At 46.1% G+C, this 22776-nt stretch overlaps 1 long non-coding RNA gene and 1 other non-coding gene across 2 annotated transcripts; one reads left to right on the top strand and one right to left on the bottom strand.

Moving 5' to 3' along the window:
- The first annotated feature begins 246 nt into the window (after positions 1 to 246).
- LOC130519841 (5S ribosomal RNA) lies at positions 247 to 365 on the top strand. The gene has a single exon (XR_008948488.1). It is a non-coding gene; the product is annotated as a 5S ribosomal RNA (ribosomal RNA).
- A 17883-nt stretch (positions 366 to 18248) lies between these two features.
- LOC130519834 (uncharacterized) lies at positions 18249 to 19597 on the bottom strand. Its single transcript, XR_008948482.1, has 4 exons — positions 19237 to 19597; positions 18749 to 19152; positions 18424 to 18657; positions 18249 to 18340 (listed from the first exon to the last, which is right to left on the bottom strand). It is a non-coding gene; the product is annotated as an uncharacterized LOC130519834 (long non-coding RNA).
- Between the last annotated feature and the right edge of the window lie 3179 nt (positions 19598 to 22776).

Here is a 22776-nt window from a genome sequence, read left to right as displayed (position 1 = left end):
ATCTTGTTTGATTTTTTTGAAGGCGTTTCACCTCTCATCCAAGAGCCGATCTACGCAGATTTGATGATATGACGCTCATAGGCTATATAGCCTTTTCTTTTTGGGGGGAATGGATTGGAGGTTGCTCCAACTTTGAGGTTTGGACTGTGACAAAGCAAAATGGACAACCTCCACCAGAATAAGTGTTTCAAGAAAATAAGTTTGAGAGTATTAACTTCAAAAGGCCATTTTCTTGCACATGCTCTTGCTTACGGCCATACCACCCTGAGAACGCCCGATCTCGTCCGATCTCGGAAGCTAAGCAGGGTCGGGCCTGGTTAGTACTTGGATGGGAGACCGCCTGGGAATACCAGGTGCTGTAAGCTTTTTGCACTCTTCCACTGGGTCAGCAGATGCCGCCAGTCTTCCTGATAATTATCCAGCTGAATCAGAATCAGAATCAGAAGCAGATTTATTGCCATTGTTCATGTAATACAGTACACAGTATTACAGAAGCTAGGAATTTGTCTTGGTGTGACGCTGCGACATTCACCATAAAGAAGACAACACTAAGATAAATTAAAAAAAATAAGACTATATACAGTATATACATAAATGGTAAGAAATAGTGCAGGTCCATGCAGGAGTAATGTGATGTTCGTGAGTCCGACTGGCTGCTGTACGTGGTGCTTAAGTGATAAGTCACTTGGTGTTCAGCAGCCTGATGGCAGAGGGGAAGAAGCTGTTCGTGTAGCGGGAGGTTTTGGTCCGAATGGACCGTAGTCTCCTGCCTGAGGGGAGGGGGGAAAACAGTCCGTGACCAGGGTGGGAAGGGTCGGCCGTGATCCGACCTGCACGCCTCCAGGTCCTGGAGATATACAGGTCCTGGATGGATGGAAGCCTGCAGCCCATCACCTTCTCGGCAGCGCGCACGACGCGCTGCAGCCTTAGTCTGTCCCTGACAGTGGCACCAGCAAACCACACGGTGATGGAGGAGGTGAGGATGGATTCGATGATGGCCGTATAAAACTGCGCCAACATCCTGGGAGGCAGTTTGAGCTTCCTCAGCTTCCGTAGGAAGAACATCCTTTGCTGGGCCTTCTTGATGAGGGAGCTGATGGTTGGCTCCCACTTAAGGTCCCGGGCGATGGTGGTGCCCAGGAAGCGGAAGGAGTCCGCGATGTGATGGGGGAGTCCATGAGGGCAAGGGGGGGCAAAGGGGCTGTGACTTTCCTGAAGTCCACAATCATCTCCACTGTTTTCTGAGCGTTCAGCTGCAGGTTGTTGTGTCCGCACCAGGACACCAGTCGAGCCACCTCCCTCCTGTAGGCAGTCTCATCGCCATTGGAGATGAGCCCGATGAGGGTGGTGTCATCCACAAACTTGATCAGCTTGACAGACTGGTGGCTTGAGGTGCAGCAGTTTGTGTATACAGGGAGAAGAGGAGGGGGGGAAGTACACAGCCCTGGGGTGATCCAGTGCTGATGGTGACGGAGTCTGAGACAGTCTTCCCCAGCCGCACGTACTGCCTCCGATCCGTCAGGAAGTGAGTGATCCACCTGCAGAGGGAGTCAGGCACACTAAGCTGGGACAGCTTGTCCTGTAGCAGAGCGGGGCGGATGGTGTTGAACGCAGAGCTGAAGTCCACGAACAGGATCCTCGCGTAGGTTCCCGGGGAGTCCAGATGCTGCAGGATGGAGTGAAGGGCCAGGTTGACCGCGTCGTCCACAGATCTGTTGGCTCTGTAGGCGAACTGCAGTGGATCCAGGAGGGGGGTGGTGATGGACTTGAGGTGTGGCAGGATCAGGCGCTCTAAGGACTTCATGACTACAGAGGTGAGCGCCACAGGTCTGTAGTCGTTAAGCCCAGTGATCCGTGGCTTCTTGGGGACAGGGACGATGGTTGAGGTTTTGAGGCAGGCTGGCACCTGGCACGACTCCAGGGAGGAGTTGAAGATGTCTGTGAAGACAGGAGTCAGCTCCTCTGCGCAGTGCCTCAGGGTGAGGGAGACACGCCGTCCGGGCCAGGGGCCTTGCGCGGGTTTCAACCTGGCGAACTGCCTGCGCACATCCTGTTCACTGATGGTGAATGAAGGGGGGGAGGAGGGGGGAACTGGTGGTAAGTGATGGGGGGGGACTGATGGTGAGTGGAGGGGGGTAGGAGGAGGGGACTGCCTTTGATGGAGTGAGGTCCATGGGGGCAGTGGCACTGGGGGGAGGGGAGGTGTTGGGCATGGCTGACGAGGTGTCAAAGCGGGCATAGTGGAGGGACAGGCTCTGACAAAGGGCTTTGTCGTCCTGACCCTTTGAAGCCTGAGGCCTGTAGTCGGTGATCTGCCTCAGGCCTCTCCACACAGAAGCAGAGTCGTTAGCAGTAAACTGCTGCTGAAGTTTCTCCGAATACACAGATTTAGCTCTCCTCAGTTCCTTGCTAAACCGGTATTTGGCCTCTCTGTAGCAGTCTCTGTCTCCACTTTTCAGCGCTGCTTCCTTTTCTTTCCTGATCTGTCTGAGTCTCGGTGTGAACCAGGGCTTGTCATTGGAATAACTCACCCTAGTGCGCGTTGGTAGAATGCGCTCCTCACAAAAGTGGATATATGAGGTCACAGTGTCCGTGTACTCATCCAGATCATGTGTGGCCCCTTTAAACATGTCCCAGTCAGTTGTATCCAAGCACGTGCGCAGCTCCTCCACAGCCTCACTGGTCCATCTCTTCGTGGTGCTCACGGATGGCTTTATTAGTTTAAGTTTCTGTCTGTATGTGGGGATCAGGTGGACCATCACGTGATCAGACAGTCCTAGGGCAGCACGGGGGACGGCCCGATACGCGTCCTTCACTGTGGTGTAGCAGTGATCCAGCGTGTTCTCTGCTCTGGTGGGGCATTTGATAAACTGTTTGTACCTGGGTAGCTCGTATCTCAGGTTGCTCTGATTAAAGTCACCAAGCACGATAACCAGAGCGTCGGGATAGGTCCGCTCCACTTGTTGAATACAGTCCGCGAGCGTGCGCTGAGCCTCGCGCACGTCCGCATCTGGCGAGATGTAAACAGAGGCCAGAATGAATGAAGCGAACTCACGCGGAGAATAGAAGGGTCTGCAGTTGATGAAGAGGTATTCCACAGCAGGAGAACAGTGCTGGGAGATCACAGTCACATCAGTGCACCAGTCGCTGTTGATGTAGAAGCAGACTCCACCGCCTGCTCTCTCCCCAGAGCGCCAGGAACAGCTGGAATCCCCCGAGGAGGAACAGCTGGAATCCCTCGAGGAGGAACAGCTGGAATCCCCCGAGGAGGAGCGCACTGTCCGGTGTCTCTTTCCTGAACCAGGTTTCAGTGAAGCAGAGAACGCACGAGGTGGAGAAATCTTTAATCCGCATCAGCAACTTCAGCTCGTCCATTTTGTTACAAAGTGAGTTGACGTTGGACAGAAAGATCCCAGGCAGCGCCGTGCGCGAGCCTCTCCTGCGTAGTCTCGCCAGGGCACCGGCCCGTCTCCTCTCCTCCGCCGTCTCACCTTTTGGGCCAAAAAGTGAACCAGGTCGGCTGCAGGAGCCAGAAAAACTGGAAGTAAGTCCGTGGGGGTGAGAGTCCTGATGTTTAGTAGCTCTTCACGGGTGTAAGAGCAGGCAGACACACAATTACAAACAAAAATAGACAAACAAGAACGCAGCGAGACGCCAAGGCGACCGCTCTGGGCGCCATTTTGGATGATTAGATGATTGCTGGATGCAGGTGAAACAGTAAATACTAAACCCTAAAGATTCTGAAGGCATGATGTAAATAGTAACGTATAATACAGACATTTGAAGAGACAATTAAGAGAATGTTTTCATGCTTCTAAGAGTGGCCGAGGAGCCATTTAGAACTGTATAAAGATGCATTGTGTGATACCAGGAACTAATTTAACTTCAAGGCGAAGCTGCTGCTTCTGCTTTGTCGACCATCGACTGATCTCCTGAAAGTCCACCAGCGCTTTTTAAAAACTGAATTTTTCATCTATGGAGGGAGTAGACGGCAGATGTTTCCACAGATGCTCTTCACCAGTGGTCAGTAAGTGATGCAGCAGATGAGCGGGAGTTGACTGGCTTCAACCAGCTACTGTCTCAATGTCTCCAGCCCATAGTGTGGATTCTTTACAAGATCAGACAGCAGCTTCACTCCTGAATCCTGCAGCTGGTTCTGACCCAGGTCCAGTTCTCTGAGATGGGAGGGATTGGACCTCAGCACCGAGGCCAGAGAGTCACAGCTGATCTCTGATAAACTGCAGCACCACAGCCTGGAAAAGGAATAAATGGGCAAATAAAAACACATTTCTAAATCTGAAAATGAAGAGAAAAGCAGAAAATGTAAAGAAATTTAGAAAAGACCAACAGAGGCCTCCTGACCTGAGAGTCTCCAGCTTACAGAGAGGATCCTGGAGAAAACCACAGAGCAGCTTCACTCCTGAATCCTGCAGCTGGTTCCAACTCAGGTCCAGTTCTCTGAGATGGGAGGGATTGGACCTCAGCGCCGAGGCCAGAGAGCCACAGCTGATCTCTGATAAGCTGCAGCTCCTTAATCTAATAAAGAAGGGAACTTTTATAAGGTTATAAGTGAAACCAGTATTCATCTGAATGGTTAATCAAAGGCATGATCTGTAAATATTTAATTTAGTTACAGGTTAAAAAATGATAGTAATATGTAATTACCACAATTCCAACCTCTCAGGTTTGCACTGTTCCAAAGGAGAATATATATTGTTCTGGCCCTCACTCTTCCCAGGTCTCCCACCTCTTTCCCTCCCATCTCATCATGGAGATCCATCTCACCTGTGGCTCATCTTTAAAGGCACAACCTGTCTCAGATGACTTCCTGTCTCCCTCACCATCTCCCTCCTCGTTGGCTGGTGTCTACCAGGCACCCTCACCTAGTTTTGTCTAATTTTGGTTACCATCTGTGGGCTTTTTCATTGTCCTTAAATCAATTTATCATGAATAAGTGGTCCCCGTGTGGCCCTCCCTCCTGAAGGAACTGGGCACAACACACACACTCAGAAAGTGTGAGGACCCTCGGATGGAATAATGGACATTTTTGAGAATGGTGTTTACCCCAGAGTTTCCAGTCGGCAGTTGGAAAGTGGAGAAACCCAGAGCAGCTTCACTCCTGGATGCGCAGATGGTTCTAATCAGGTCAGTTCTCGAGATGGAGGGATTGGACCTCATCGCCGAGGAGGCCAGAGAGTCACAGCTGATCTCTGATAAACTGCAGTCAATCAATCTGAAAAATGCAGGATGAGGTTATACGGTGCAGGTCTGCATGAGAGAGAGAAATGGACACTTCTTGTCAAAGTGACAGGTTGACCTTTCCCTGAACCCGCCCACATCTGTCCCCCCCCCCCCACCTCCCTTTCCCACCTTTCCGGCCTTTCCCTTCCGCCTTTTTTTAAAAGGGAGGAGGAGGTGGATCCCCCCCCCCCCGCCTTTCTCGCTTGCTCGCCTGTTTTTAATAAGGGCAACAGTTACAAAACAGTTACAAAACAGTTTTGCCATAGTCCTGGCATAGCCATCCGTGGACAACATGAGTAGTTCTACATCCGTGATTGGTGAGACGGCTGTGACCGTTATAAGAGAATTGTGTGGAAAAGTAGTTGAAAAATCCACGGTGTTTGTACAGCGTTCTCAGGCGTCACCTTGTGAGCCTTTGCAGCAAGAATGGTCTTTGGAGCCTTATAGTCAAACAGGGAGTTTTGGGTATGTGTTCCGTTACAAGACGGGGGAGCTGATTCTCTATCAGCGGGAAGAATCTTCCAGTGAGGGCCCTATGTTGTCGGCTACGATGTCTTCCAATGACTGGGGTGTGTTGAAACTGATCAAACCGAGAATGGTGTGTGTGACTGAAGAAGGCTGTGAAGAAAGAAACAACACAGAACAGAAACCTTCCACAGAACAAACATTTGTGAGCATTTGGTTGACGAAAACCTCGGGTACGGGAAGATGGTTCTATCGTGCTAGCTACAAGATGCAGATGGAAGAGATGTCAGGGAAACCGAGACAGTATTTTGTCTTGGATCTTTTTAGCTCAGACTGTGGGGTTTTCAGCAACGTGTTGACTCTACCTCTTGCAGCATGGATCGAAAAGATGCATGAAATGGATGATAAAATCACAAAATTTTTTCACCATTGTCGTCTTTGGAACAACACTGTGGTGACGAAAAAAAGAGTCCTCCCTCGTGTAAGCCCACACCCATATCTCAAATGTATAAAAGACGTTCGTCTGAACCATACGTTACCCACTACCGGAGTGAAACACTAAGGAGAGCATGTCTACCAACAGAAGCGTCAAGAGCGGATCTGACACTCCGAGCAATTCCTATCTGTGGGATGAGGATGAGACACAAGCGGAACGCCCTCAACGTCGGCTTCGGCCTCGCAGGCTGGACTTTGACTCACTCATCCAACGCTTGGATCCCACGGATTCTAAGGAGTCTCTCACTCCTTGGCTAAGCCCTCCACCAACCCCACCCCTCGGACGCTCGGCATCGGATCCTGGGGTGTCCAGTCCTCACTCACCCTCACTGACACCACCCGTCAGAGACTCAGCATCACTTCCAGAGCTGTCCGAGTCTCTTCTCCAAGGCAGAGATCCTGCGCCGTCTCCGGCTTCTTCACGTCCAGGTTCTCCAATCTCTGTGAGCGGTGTGGAGAGTCTTTCACGCTCAACAACCCCTGATCTGCCTTTGCCCGACGACGCATCGGATCTCCCCGGGGCTGTATGTAACGGTGCTGACCAGCTTGACGGCTGGGCATCTGAATTCTTTGGTCTGGTAAAAAAAGGCGTTCTTCATCTACTTAGCGTCGTCCTGGACCTGTACAAGGGTGAGGTTTGCAACGGATGTCGGATCGACCACCCCAGCCAGCGCCAACACCAGTGTTTGGATGTGATCGAACCGGGTTTCTACCGCAACAACTTTTACATGTTGATGAAAAGACTCTACACACCCAAGTTCATTCCTGCTATTCAAAATTTCCTGAAAGCGTGCGGTGTCAACGCTGACTACGTGAAAGTCAAGATCGCCGCAGAGACCCTTTTGTTCGAGCTGAAATCCAACGAATTAATCTACACTCCCATCCAACAAATGTACGAGAGTATCGCCGACAACGACAGCGAGATTAAACAGGAACATCTGGACACGGTGACTCAGTACTGGACTGAAAACACTTATATCTGAAAATGGTGTTTTCAGATATAAAATGGGGAGCTTCTGGGGAAAAGTTGTAAACGATGTAGAAGGTGTCAAGATCCATTGATCAAGGGTCAGATAATAAACATCTTGTACCAGGCTATTGAGAACAAAACGGCTTCAAACAAAAACATCTTGCTGGAAAAAACCAGAACGTGTGCAGGACCCGCACTTTGGGAAGAGATGGTAAATGACACGATGCTTATGAGCAAATCTGGATTGTCGGATTGTTTTAAAGTAATTTTTAAAGAACTGTCCAACGATGTTGTAAAACCATGTCATATGATAGCCTTTTATGCTTTGCTCATTGATGTGACCAGCAGACTTGTGCAAAACAACCATTCTGTAAGCATCTTGGAAGAACTTGGAAAATTACACGATGATATCTGCCTCAGTCTAGATCATAAAGTCTTAACTCAAACTCTATTGATGATAACGCATTGGTCTTGGACTAGTTTTTGACTATCTGTACTTTCACTTTACAAATGTTACAAATGTATTTGTTCATGTTACTCACAAAATGTATTTACTCATGTTACTCACAAAATGTGTATGCTAAAGATTTCTTAACAGCTAATAAAAAAATAAATACCTCTCAAACGAGCATCCCTTCTCATTCTGTTTTCAACATGTCTGAGACACGCTTCATGGAAAAAGTGTACTATGATCCCGCGCATCCCGGTAGCCTCGGTGGTGTAGAGCGGCTCCATAAGGGGGTGCAAGAAGAAATGGGAAAGACGGTTCCTCGAGAAAATGTTAAAACATTTCTACAGGGACAGGACGCTTACACTCTACACAAACCGGCCAGGATACATTTTCCAAGAAACAGGGTTTTCGCCCCCCGCCCTTTAAACCAATTTCAAGCGGACCTGTGCGATATGCAAGCCCTGTCGGAGCATAATGACGGATATAATTATTTATTAACGGTCATAGACATATTTTCCAAAAAAGCTTACGTCAGGGCTCTGAAGAGAAAATCAGCGGCTGAGGTGGTAAAGGCGTTTGAATCCATTTTTGAGTCAAGTCAGACGCCTGAAAAAATACAAACTGATGCGGGGAAAGAATTTTTTACAAGAGTTTTGAAGCTTTGATGAGAAAACACAATATCGTTCATTTTTCCACCGCCAGCCACCTTAAGGCCTCTGTGATTGAAAGATTTAATCGTACATTAAAAGGTAGAATGTGGAGATATTTTACAGCAAACAACACTCTGCGATACACCGACGTCTTACAAGACTTGGTGAAAAGCTATAATCACAGTTATCACAGCAGTATCAAGATGAAAACCGCTGAGGTAACCTCGGAGAACACTTTTAAAGTGTTTCAAAACTTGTACGGTAAATCTGAAAACCGACGGAAGGTTGAAACCAAGATGAATTTCAAGAAGGGGGACCTAGTTAGAATTTCAAAACTGAGAGGAGTGTTTGATAAAAAATATGAACAGAGTTTTACGAACGAGGTGTTTACGGTATCTGAACGCATCCCTCGCGACCCTCCAGTGTACAAGTTAAAAGATTACGATGGAGAACCCATCCAAGGGTCATTTTATGAGCCAGAGCTACAAAAGGTAACGATGGGGGAAGACAGACTTTTCCACGTAGAAAAGATTCTGAAGCATCGCGTCGTCAGGGGTGAAAAGCAAGTCTTTGTAAGTTGGAAAAACTGGCCGGAGAAATTCAACAGCTGGATCAAAGCCGCAGATTTAAAGAACGTATAAAAATCAACTCGCGATCGCAACGGATATCATTTCATCATGTACGGTCCGAAGGACGAGGGTTTTTTTATTACCCTACCCTCCAACGCCAGCGTCGATGTTTTTAAAGAAAACACGAGTTCCAGTTACCGCGTGGATTTGCCTCAACATATCGATTTAGAGGGAAGCTGGGAAGTAGCTTTAACGCAGATTTCATACCCGCACACCTTTTATCACCTTTATCAGGAGGATGCCTACTTTTACTGGAGGGAAAAACCTCAAGAACCGGCCACGGAGAGCAAGGTGCATCGTCAAGAGATGAGACAATCATATTTCAACGGCATCTCAGCCTTTAGATTCGAGATGGACGGACAATTTAGAAGAATAAAGTCTGATATTTACCTCGTCTATGACAGTCTTTCGAAAAGATTTGATTTCCAATCGGGAGGTAAAACCCACGTACTCTTCGAAGGACCCCTGGCATATTTGATGGGTATGAAATCAGGGGAATGGTTTACGTTTGACCAAAGGTATGCGTACTATCCCTGCGATTTACGAGCTGGGTTTTATCACATGTATTGTTACAGCGACGTAGTTGCACCGCAGATGGTCGGCGACGTTTATGCGCCACTTTTGAGAACGATTGATGTAAAAGGAACGTTCGGTGAAATCGTCACACAGTATTTCAATCCTGCTTACTATTTACCGGTGTCCAAAAACCACATTGAAAACATTCAGGTGGAGATAAAAACGGATCAAAACAAACCGGTAAAATTTTCATACGGCAAGACTATCGCGACTCTCCACTTTAGACCTAGAACTTGAACCCCAGGGTTATATATATTCCAATCGCCCGCGTCCTCATCATTCATTTTCAGGAGGCTGATCAGCTATCCACACACAAAGTGTTCAAGGCTAAGAGAAAAATAGAGAAAAAGAAAATGGCTCGGGTAGGTTTGAGAGAAGATCCTCACCGATTTGTACAATATTATGAGAGTCAAGTAGGGGGGAATTTGCCGGGGTTTTACGGTGCACCGGTCATGTACGGTCGGGGGATAGGATCTTTGTTTTCTAAATTATTTCGTTTCGTCAGCCCTTTGGCCAAGAAAGGTTTCGAAATAGCTAAACCTCATCTTAAAGCCGCTGCGAGTAACATCGCCTCCAACGCCGTCAAACACGTGATGGAACGGTTCGCCGGTGATCAAGAGATGAAGCAAGAAGGATCCGGGGGCATTATGGTGTTGTCGCGTAGGAAGAGAAGACGACCCCCCGGAGAACGCATCCCCTCGAGCTTTAATAAACAGCCGTTCGGTAAAAGGAAGAAATCAGTTGCAAAAGGCCGTCGTGTGAAGAAGAAGTCCGTCCGGAGCTCTGATATTTTTTAAGAATATCTTTTCTTTGAGAAAAAAGAAAATGGCTCTAGTACATCAGAAATCTCCAGAGTGTACTCTGGCCGAATTGGATTTATTTTCAGCACCTATGACGCAGCTGTCTATCGATGAAAAAACCTACACGGAAATTTCTCCCCTGTCAGCCATCACCGACGGGGGACCCATTGAGTTTTTCATCCCCGGAGACGGGGACCGGTATCTGGATCTGAACGACACTCTGTTGCATCTCCGTGTAAAAATCACCAACCCTAACGGATCGAACCTAGCTAATGACGCAGCGGTGGGTCTTATCAATTATCCTCTAAATACAATTTTCAGTCAATGCGACGTGACCCTGGGGGATCGACTCATCTCTCAGTCGAGCGCTACCCACCCCTATCGCTGCATGATTGAGACCCTGCTCAACTTTTCACCGGACACGCTCTCCAGTCAGTTTACCGGGGGTCTTTTTTACAAAGATACCGCCGGGTCAGTGGACTCTATCGTGCTCGTGAACGGTCCAAATAATGGGCTAACGAGGAGAGCCGCGTCCACAGCCCGTTCCAGAGAAGTACACCTGCTCGGTCCTCTCCACGGGGACATCTTTTTCTGCGAGAGACTATTGCTCAACTCTGTCGATTTGAGAATTAAACTGACGCGAGCCAACGATGCTTTCTGCCTCATGGGGGCGCGTGACTCTGCTTTTAGCCTAAAAGTACTGGGGGCTTCCCTATTTGTTAAAAAAGTAGCCGTGTCCCCGCAGTCAGGTTAGGTCACGCCGCCGCCTTAATGAAGGGCAACGCTCTCTACCCCCTTTCACGCGTTAATGTGAAAACTTACTCTATTCCGGCAAACTCTAGGGTTTGCAACCAGGAGAATCTGTTTCTGGGTAGCATACCAAAGTACGTGGTTCTGGGTATGGTACACCACGAGGCTTTCACAGGAAGACGAGACCTGTCGCCTTTTAATTTCAGACACTATGACATCGAATACCTGGCTCTCTGTCAGGACGGCCGGCAAGTTCCGGACCTAAAGCTTTCCAACCCGATTTTAACAACGGGGTGTCCGTCAGAGAATTCTACAACATGTTCCTGGCTACCGGGAGACATCTCAAAGATTTACCCCTGAGTATCAGCCGTGATGACTTTAATGACGGCTACTCTCTGTTTGTGTTTAATCTCAATCCGAGCGATGACAACGACGCACTGTCTACCGTCTCAAACGGAAACCTCAGGCTGGAGTTGAGATTTAGAACACCCCTGCCGCACACCGCGACCCTTATCGTCTACGCCTGTTACGATTCTATTCTGGAGATCAACGCCAAGAGGCAGGTGCTGGTGGACTATTATTAAAAGATGGACAACGTTCAACTAGAGAACCTTCTGCATAGCCTGCTGGGAGATGTGTTTTGCGGGGTGTGGGCGTCCGATCAACTGCCCATGCTGAATCCCTCTTTTAGAACCCCGGCCTACTTTATCGTCAACACACATCCGGCTCACATGCCGGGGGAGCACTGGTTAGCTTTGACGCTGGAAAATGGTGGCATAGCCACCTTTTTTGATTCTTATGGATTTCCGCCGGACTTTGATCACTACCCTCCGAGCATCTTACAGTTTCTGGAAAAACGTTCTAAAAACATTGAGTACCACGACGTTCAGTTGCAGCACCACATGTCGACGGTCTGCGGACAACATTGCATCTATTACCTCTGTCACCGCGCGTGCGGGCTATCTTTTGATCAAGTACTGTCTTTGTACAATGATGATGTAATAAAGAATGACTTCATGGTGTACGACTATGTGAGGAAATATCAGCGCTGTATTAGAAATAAAATCAATGGTCCCTCCAAGCAGGGGTGTTGTTTTTTGCAATGTTTTAAAGATTTTTAAAGTTTTTGAATGAATGACTGTACGCTCGAAAAAATGTTTAATAAACGCTTTATTGGTAAAAGACAAAACTTTGTGTATTACATTTATTCACGATGAAATGTTAATCCAACGCGGGGGGTCATTTGTTCGTCTTCTAGTTTTTGACGGTAGATCCGCAGGTGTTTCAGAGTCTTGAGATCCGATCGCATCCATCTTGAGGAGTCGGTATTGATTACGCGCTCGTGGGTTACTTATAGAAGACAAAGGGATGTTTAATTCTGAGAGAGTATTTAAAAAATGTGTCCATCCGGGAGGTTCAGAACCCTCTGATTTTTTTTTTTAAAAGGAAACAAGAGTCGTTTGAATAGATCGATCATGTGAGACCCTTTTACAACGTTGCCCCGGTACACAAATTCCCCTTTTGTATTCCAAACATCGTGACGGTCGGATAATTTCTTTAAGACGTATTCGGCGTTCTTGCGATCTCGCGGTGGGAGGCTCTGCAACACGTCGTCGATGATGCTATCGGACGTCCGTACGTCCGTCCCAGAATCTGCCTCTGCCTCCGTCTTTGTCAGATTCTCTGTCAGATTCTCTGTCTGATCCTGCTTCACAAAGGTCAGATATCTTTGCAGTAACGCGTTATATTTTTAATTTTTTCATGAGAGCTCAGCCCCTGCTCGTTTAAGATGGCTCTCATCCTAGCATCCAAATCGTCCTCCGCGACATCTCTGATGGACTGGGAGGGTCGCGTCAGGCGGTTGAGTTGATGAGGGGTGACGAGAAACATTTTTTGGGCCTTTTTCAAAGTCATTTTCGTATCAATCCTCCGACGAGGTTCCCGATCAAAGGTACCACCGCTGAGAGGAGAGGTAAAAGAAATCCGCCCGTCTGCTTCTTTAGAACCTGTTGCTTCCTCTTTAAACTGGTTCTTTTATCAGCCAACAGTTTGATAATTTTTTTCTGTCTCTTCAGTTTTTTAAATTGAGAAGGAGTCAGGGGGACGTTTCCTTTTAGAAGATTTAAAGAAATCTCACACAGTGTCTGGATAAAATCCGGGGAGCTGTGAATAAGAATGTCTCTACGTTTCTTGGGTGTGGCACGGTACAGGGCCTTCAGCAGGGGTGCGTTTCTTTTTATACGCGCTGACATGATGATCTACGTCGACGCTCTGGGGATGTAAACGGCCGCTTGCTGGTGAGGAAGTACACCCGTCCTCAGTCTGTACGGATCTGGGCAGACGGGGGTGAGATCCACTATTAAATACCCGTGAGGGTCTTTTGTGGCGTCTTCAAAACTCTCCAAGAAAAATGTCTTTTGTGATGGAAAAATCTGATGAGCCAATATATTCATTTGTAGTTTATCCCGTGGGTTTTTAAACATGACCAAATAATTGCTGTTCAAACTGATGGTCCGACTGTGTTTACCCTGGTGAAACACGTTTTGAGTCAACATCATAACGCTCATGTTTCTGTGGTGGCGATACTGTGTAAAAATCTTTACCACTTCAGGATGGTCAGAGGCTTGAAAAATAACATCGTCCAAAATAATCAAATGCTTTTGATCAGGAGGAAACAGTGTTTCATCTTCAAAAGAATCTGGCAGACCTTTGACAAATTTAATGTTTTTAATCATCTTTTGCAGTTCAGTGTACATAGGTTGAAAAGAGGTATAAATCCACACGATATTGTCAGGTACAACATTTATTACACGGTCAGTTTTCCAATACATTTTTTACAAAATAGGTCTTTCCACACCCGCTCGGACCCACGATTAAACAAGAAAAAGGAAAGATAAACCTAGGATCAAATTCAATTTCCTGCATTTCTAATACCCGAAAGGCAGAGTTGTTCCGTCAGCAAAGAGTCGTCTTTTGTCATACACCACCCTACATTTTTTATCAAATGACACATTTCTCAATGCAAAACCCTTTTTATCACGTCTGATGCTGTGTTGACGGATCTCGATCGTGTTTCCCTCTTGTTTATTACTCAGGTAACCCTCCACCAGCTCTCTGACACTGTCAAAGCTCACACGCTCACAACATTCCCGGGTCTGAGTGATACCTTTCACACGCATGACGACTTTCTTTTTATTTCGTGTTTGGTACGCGTAACTCTTGGGACCCGCCGCTGCAAACTCTTGAATGCTGTCACCATCCAGTTCATCCGTCAGGTCACCTAAATAGTTACCCAGCTCTAGAGGTTTCTCACCCTCTTTGACCAGATAGATTAAACTATCTGTGTCGATGTAAAACACTCTGTCTTGTAGTTTTTCCAGATAACTGTACAGCTTCAGTCGTGCGTGTGCTGTGGTGAATGCTGCAAAAAAAAACATTACTGTTTACCTGGGGGTTGAACGTACCTGTCGGTGTATTTCCACCTGATGAGAGCTCTGTTGCTGTGGAGAACGGAAAAGTATTCGACTTTGTATTTACCTGAAAACATGTAACTAAAGAATTCTTTAGGATCTGAGACAATGGTGGTTTTAAACAAATTATCTCTCTGTGCAAACTTTCCCCACAAACTGTTGAGACACAATTTAGCAACCTGTCTTTTCACAGGATTGGTCTCGATTTTGCCAGCATCTAAAAGAATGCCCTGATGCTCCTGATAGTCCCTGATGTATTTTTCCCTGCTCTCTCGGTCCGTCGCCTCAGCGGGGTAACCCGAGGCTTCCTGCTTTCCTTTCAAAAAGGTGTGTATGTAGTCGGTAAACACAGTGTCGCTGCTCTTGTCAAAGTGCCAGACTTCTGTAATTTTACCCACCCTGTACCCCACCTCCAGAGCTTTGATGAATTCAACGGTGACCCAGACCCCCGTCAGAGCTCTGCCCTCATCGTCGTGTTCGCAGGGGCCACCCTCATTGTTAGTTTCGGCACAGGTGCGACACAGTGTAAAGAGTAATTTACCTCCCTCACTTTTGTGCGGTAACACGGGGAATAAAAGACCTCGAGGAGGATACACAGTGGCTCTGATGAAGCCGTAGTAGCTGCGTGGGTCCTCGAAATCTTTGTAGATGATCACGGGGTGACCAAGGGGTAAGAGCAAGTACTGTTGACAAACGGGTACAGTGAGGTGACATCAACATAGTGGATGGTTTCATCGGGCGCTGCCGTGTGTCGCAGTTTTAAAGCGCTCGTTCTACCTCCGAAAAGTGCTTTTCGGGGGTTGAGAGGCTCAGGAGCGTTAAAGCAACGGAGAAATTCTTTAACCTCCGTGCATGTTGTTTTCATCTGGTTCCACGTGTGTTCTCTCATGACTACAACACGAACCCCATGTGTGGTCTGTAGCTCACTCACCCTCTTCTCACTTTTGTAGTGCAGTTCACCAAAGGTGACGCCTCTCATATCGCACTGTACTGTGGGATCAAAGCAACTGGGACAGCCGTGGTAAAAACATCCATGAAATTCCCAGACATGTTTTACACCGTCAATCTCAGCATATCCGTCTACGAAAAATGCACCAATCTGTTTTTCACCCATGTTTAGAGCATGCTGTATAAAGATTTTTTCTTTGTGCATCAACCATTCTAACCATTGAACCGATGCGCTAGAGAATCTTTTGCTCTGATTCAAATAGTTGTGAGGGCAGGGGATAGCCAGAGTGTTAGGAGTCAGATAATTGGTGCGAAACACCTTCATACAGGCTCCGGCTATGGTGATAGAACCAAAAGGGTCTACCCCCGTCTCACCTAGGAACTGATCTCTAAATTTAAGACTGCCCTGGGTGAGAATGTCAACATCATTTTTGCAGTACAGCGAGGCCTCCTTTTGGAAGTCAAAGGTACCTCGGCTGACCTCGTTGTACCACGGGTCAAATTCTTCCCGTTCGCGCACCGTCATGCGATCTACGCGTAGTCGGACGGAACGGGATAGGGCCCCACGTAATTGAGGTGAATTTCTGAGCTAAATTTGTGTGGGAAATACCCCTTGGTCTTGTCAGTGAATCCTAAGGCTTTGGGCATAGCGCTGAGACGCATGGGGAGAAATGACAGGGAATCTATGAATTTGAGACCATAATGGGATTCCTCAAAACTGAGGATTTTACTCCCGTTCATCAGAATCTGTTGTGGCGTCACATCCAGTTCCAACATACCTTTTAACACCAGATAACTGTCAAACCCCTTGGCATTATGGGCTATAAAGATGTTCTGTTTGTATCGTGGCTTCCTGAAATGCAAAATAAACATTTTAGCACAGTCAAGACCATAAAACGCCTTCTCTTCACCTTTGGATGTTTTTGTATGCACTAAAAAAGGAACATGCTCTCCATTTTGACCCACAAATGTTTCAAAATCATAAAAAACCAAATCAGGATGTGAGATGTCTGGTTGGAGGGTAGGAATGTAACAACTATGAACGACTTTAGAGTCGCTCTGCAGTTTTTCACCACAGATTTTACATTTTTTCACCGCACAGCGATGCTTTGCATCGTCTAACGACAAATTGACACTGTAGTATAGTTCGCATCGTGCGCATTTTTTGATTCGGTCGCAGAGGCTGGACTTTCTGCTTGAACCGACCAATTTGTGTCTGGTGAAACAAGAGGGTGAGCGACACGTTCTGTTACAGTCAGAGCAAACCACTGTGTTGAACCCTTCTGTGGGGCAGGCAGGATCGTTGCACACTGCGCGCAGTAACCTTTACAAAAGTGGGTATAGGGGTGCTTAAAAGTCTTGTAACAATAATTACAGACTGACGACCCCAGGAAGGCTTTGAGATTTTTTATCCCATAATAGTGATTTTGTAGTAAAAAGAGAAACAACTGATTGGAACGATCAGAGAATTTTGTCTCATAATGTGAGAGGGGTTTACTGTGGCATGTTCTGTAAAACACAACAATTTTACGCCCCAGAATATTTTCAAATTTACCAATGTCACTGAAAGTGACGGGGGTCTCATCATTTAAACCAGCCTGATGCTGCAACTTCCTCGCAATATCAAGGCATTCTCTTTCAGTAAGTTTCGGGTAGATAACGTGAGCTAGACTGATGGCGAAGCAAAGCTGGTTGTCTCTGTTGTCTACGATAAATAAGTGACGTCTTTTTTTGTCAATGATTTCACAGTCTAGAGTTTTCTCCATCTTACGTTTGGCACCTCCTCCTGGGTTCTGCACCACGTGAAGGATGAATTCTATATTCTCATCCGATGAAATGATACCGTTTGACTGCACAATCCGATCTAGCATTCCATTAAAAGCCGGTAGAATATTTTCACCTTGTTCATCCACAGCAACTGTAACATGATTGTGTACGTTTTCACCCACCACCTCCAACTGTATTAAATCATTGCGACTACTATGTCGTCTGGCAACATCCACCAATTCGCTGATAACCCCTGTTACATCTCGATAGAATGTTGCAATGTCAGGCACATTTCCCCGAGTGGGAATGTTAAAGGAGCGTCTTGTTCTCCATGTGTTAAAATCATTAAAAAACCTCTCACCCCGCTCAGGAGAGAGATCGGATGGATTTTCTCCTAGCCCTCCTCCCCCTTGCTGAGGAGAAAGTTTAGGGGGGGCCATGTGTGTAAGGGCTGAGGGGCTGCTCTCTGACCCCCCTTCTTGTGTCTCTGCTGAATCCGTCTCTGATCTGATTGTTACCGCGTGTAAGACATGATCACTTTGCGTGTGGAGAGCTGATGAAGGAGAATGATTTTCAAACTCTACTGCATTAACTGCATAATTATGAGTGTAAGGTGTCAAGTTCTAGGACGTTTTCATTTTGCTCTGTAAATTGTAAATTTATTGGAATGGAGATTGGAATTTCACTTAATTGATCAACAGCTATTTGTAAAGCATTCGGTACTTGATTAAAATATTCAACATTGAAATCCTCATCACTTAATTGATCAACAGCTATTTGTAAAGCATTCGGTACTTGATTAAAATATTCAACATTGAAATCCTCATCACTTAATTGATCAACAGCTATTTGTAAAGCATTGGTACTTGATTAAAATATTCAACATTGAATCCTCATCCATATCTTAAACAAAAGACAGAAAAAGGAAAAAAAAAAATTACAGCTTTTTCAACACTGTTTTAGTACACCTTTGGTTACAATTGGAGGAAACAATATACCGTATGACATTATTGAAAATCTCCAGCACTACGCTTGTGGGTTGTTGGGAATGAATGTTGCCCCCTGTATCCCCCTCCACCCTGTCGAAGGACGGTTCAGGAACGCTCTCGTTTAATCTCAACCCTGAATCTGTAATTAGATGAGAGATGAGTTATTATTTTTTTTATATATTATTATTATTATTAGTCAAGAAGATATAGTATAAAATATACCATCAAACAATCTCCTGACAATGTTAGACTTGTGTCTCTGGTTCCTACGTCTCCTTATCGGCCTCGCAGGTTCGAAAGGATCTGGTGCCGCTGTAAGTACAGGGGTCAGAGTGGTACACGCTTGCCGTATTCTACGTCTCCTCGCAGGGGCAGAAGGTTCACGGGAGGGTGGAAAGGCCGTGGGAGTCACAGTGCTCAGAGAGGCGCACGTTTGAAGGTTCTGTTTTGATGGTTCTGTTTAGACAGAGGGGAAAATCGTTAAAATACAAATCATCAAAACGGCACATATTTTGTATATACTTCTAATCACAGATAAATATATTACCTTGTACAGTCGACTTCGGTCCTCCTGGCTGTCTCACACGTCTTCTGGAGAGTTTGTTCGTCTGCTTACTTGAGTCAGTCCCATGTTGAAGTGCCGAGGTTTCCCTCTCAATCTCAATTTCACCAATTTCAGTTACACAGCAATTTGTCCCCTGCACGGGGAGTGGGGTTTCAGAACACAGCAATGCTTTTACTGCTTTTTCAGTTTCTTGGTTGTCTTCGGATACCAATCTTTCAGCCCTGGCTAACAGATCTGAAAAATGTATCATAAAAAGTTATATTTCAGCAATCTATGAACAACTGAGCTGTTCATAAAAAACAAAACAAAACAAAAAAAAAAAACTGTATGTAAAATACCAACGTCTGTTTGCGTGAGGGTTATTCCTTCAAACTCATCGGCGCTGACTTTAAAGATACAGAAAATTACACTTAAAAATCTAGAATAAAAATAGAACAACTTTCAGGTTAAAAAGATCACGGATTGCTTACCAGGATAAATTGGCATATGGTGAACCTCTACTGTAACTTCTAAAACACAGTTATTCGTAAATAGTAGTTAATCATTAATAGTTCATTCATTAATAGTTTTCTAAAACTATTTAGAAAACTACAGAGAAAAAGTTTGGGAAGAATTTGAGGCTTACCGGTAGTCATCTTTGCAGCTATCTTTGTTTGTTACACGCGCTCGCAGACGGTGAAGCTTCCGATGAAGTTCTGGAGGACTGAGCTAATGACTGTGAGATGATCATGTATATATTCGCTTTACAATGCTTGGCGAGAAGGAAAAAAAAAAAAAAAGTTGATTGGCGCCGAAAAGTCTGATATTGACGATTGCCCCGGTGGACCAACTGGTCCCATGGGGATACCTCCCTACACGGGAACTCTACCAAACAACAGGTTCAGGCAATATAACTCATGTTAAGAATGTTTTTCTCCAGGAGGGCCTCCAGGTCTCCACGGGATTTAAGCTTCTTCAGTTACACACCTCGGACACCGGAAGACAACGTAGGCCCCTAAATTTCTTACTTGAGGCCACCAACTCTTTTCTCTTTTCTTCTGAACCACAGTGTTAGGGTTCTAACAGTCTAACTTTCTCCAATAGTTTTCTCTTCTCTAGTTTTCACAACTGTTTCACAAAATGTTTGTTCTGTGGAAGGTTTCTGTTCTGTGTTGTTTCTTTCTTCACAGCCTTCTTCAGTCACACACACCATTCTCGGTTTGATCAGTTTCAACACACCCCAGTCATTGGAAGACATCGTAGCCGACAACATAGGCCCCTCACTGGAAGATTCTTCCCGCTGATAGAGAATCAGCTCCCCCGTCTTGTAACGGAACACATACCCAAAACTCCCTGTTTGACTATAAGGCTCCAAAGACCATTCTTGCTGCAAAGGCTCAGAAGGTGACGCCTGAGAACGCTGTACAAACACCGTGGATTTTTCAACTACTTTTCCACACAATTCTCTTATAACGGTCACAGCCGTCTCACCAATCACGGATGTAGAACTACTCATGTTGTCCACGGATGGCTATGCCAGGACTATGGCAAAATGTTTTGTAACTGTTTTGTAACTGTTGCCCTTATTAAAAACAGGCGGGCAAGCGAGAAAGGCGGGGGGGGGGGGGGATCTACCCTCCTCCCTTTTTAAAAAAAGGCGGGCAGGAGAAAGGCGGGAAGGGGGGGGGGGGGGGAACAGATGTGGGCGGGTTCAGGGAAAGGTCAACCTGTCACTTTGACAAGAAGTACCCCATTTCTCTCTCTCTGAGACTAATTTAATGTGTGAGTTGAAGGAGAGATTTTGATCAAAAGTTACTCCAAGATTCCTCACAGAGAGACTCTAGATGGTATCTCATTAACATCTCGTCTCTCATATGATCACTCTAGATTCTAGAGTGATCATATGATCTAATCCAGGGGTCACCAACATGGTGCCCGCGGGCACCCGGTCGCCCGTAAGAACCACATGAGTCGCCCACCGGCCTGTTCTAAAAATAGCTCAAATAGCACCACTTACCAATGAGCTGCATCTAATTTATTTGTTTGCTATTCTTGTTTAAATCACACTTACACATAAACTGGAAATAACAATATATATATTTTTAAAAATAAAATAGTTCAAAGGTCAGTATGATGCGCGTGACCAAAACGTAGCGTCTACGCAGATCGCTACGACCAAACAACCTAGCGGGCGCAGCCAAAACGAGGAGACTGACCCATAAAAAGATGGCAGAAAAAAGAAAGAAGACAGATCATTTTCACCACGAATGGGTTTTTTTTTACCACTGTGAAAGGAGCATGTGTTTGTCTTATTTGCGGGGCGACTGTGGCGACGGCGAAGCGGCACAATGTGGAGAGACATTTCACAATGTGTCACAAGCTACCATGCTAGCTATCCACAGGGCAGGGCACTGCCAGCAGGAAAAGCCCGAGAGTTAAAGGCAGCTTTGTGCAAACAGCAAGCTTTTTTCACAAGGCCAGTTAAAGCCTCCCAAAAAGCAACCGAAGCCTCATTTAGAGCTACGCAATTCTTGATTAAAAAGAAGAAGGCATTTTCAGACGGGGAGGTAGTTAAAGAAGCAATGATGTTGATTGCTAAAACTGTACTTGAAGACGAGAAATACGGAACCGACGTGATCTCCAATCTCTCCGATGTTCAACTGGGGGCAGCTACGATGGTAAGAAGAGTGTCTGCGATGTCCGGGAACTTGGCCGACCAGCTGGGCCGTGACCTGGCGAGGTGAAGGTGGTTTAGCCTCCTGTGACGAGTCGGTGGACAGCAGCAGTACGGCGCTGCTGAGGATCTTTATCAGGAAGGTGTTTGATGATTTCTCCACAAGAGAACTTCTCACACTACTGCCCCTAAAGACAACTACGAGGGGAGTTGACCTATATAACGAGGGGAGTTGACCTATATAACGAGGGGAGTTGACACATATAACGAGGGGAGTTGACCTATATAATGAGGGGAGTTGACACATATAACGAGGGGAGTCGACATATATAACGAGGGGAGTTGACATATATAACGAGGGGAGTCGACATATATAACGAGCGGAGTCGACATATATAACGAGGTGAAGGAGTTTTTGGGGGAGAAAAAAGTGCCGCTGGAAAAGCTGGTATCAGTGACTACAGACGGGGCTCCCGCTGTGAGCGGCCGACTACAGTGGTCGACTTGCCGGCTTTCGCAAAATTGCTAAATACGCGCTAGCATGCCTGTTTTAAGCTATGGTAGCGGTATGTTTTACCATGCCCGCGCCCTATAATCCGGAGCGCCTGATGTATGTGTTAAATACAGAAATAGCACCCGTAACTGAGGCTGCACCTTTTAATACGGTGCGCCCTTTGGTCGCGAACATACGGTATATAGAACATAGGGCATGTTTGTGCGTGATATCACTCCGCGTCTGCGCAACCACCACAACCTCCTATCTTTAGTATTGCTGCGCCAACTGGTGGTCTTTTGGGTTGAGGATAACGGTGATCTATATGTAGCTATATGTAGCTATAGCGTCATTGGCCTCCACTCCAGCCACTCCTGGTAGTTCCTCAATAACACTGAGTTTTAGTGGATGCACAATCTGTGGAAGCCAACATAGAAATTTCTGAAGAGCCAAAGTTCTTGCAACAAAAATATAGTCCCCAGTGAGGTTGTTTTGTTATCACACGACCCCGTCCCCATTATCTTAAGAGAATATAAAAGAATGAGTGGAGACAGAAGAGAGAATGAGACGTTTTTGGCGCGTGTCGCTCTTGATTTTGTGTTTATTTTTGCAGTAAACTTAAAGGAGGCCTTTTCACTTTATGTTTGATTAAATTTAAGCTGATATTCCATTCTTGACATCTTTAATTTACAGTATTCATGGGAGTTTTATTTGGTCATTTTGCTTCTTTTTATTTCCTATTTCCCACATTTATTCATAGTTTTTATTAGATTGCAATAAATCCTATAACATTTACCAGACTGACTAAAGTCAAATGACCTGCGGTTCCCACCGATAGCCGTCATTCTGATGGGTTTTTGCTGG

This window comes from Takifugu flavidus, unplaced genomic scaffold (assembly GCF_003711565.1).
Source record: "Takifugu flavidus isolate HTHZ2018 unplaced genomic scaffold, ASM371156v2 ctg224, whole genome shotgun sequence".
Classification (NCBI taxonomy): domain Eukaryota; kingdom Metazoa; phylum Chordata; class Actinopteri; order Tetraodontiformes; family Tetraodontidae; genus Takifugu; species Takifugu flavidus.
The sequence above is the reverse complement of the archived record's forward strand: the minus strand, read 5'-3'. Positions and strand labels throughout refer to the sequence as shown.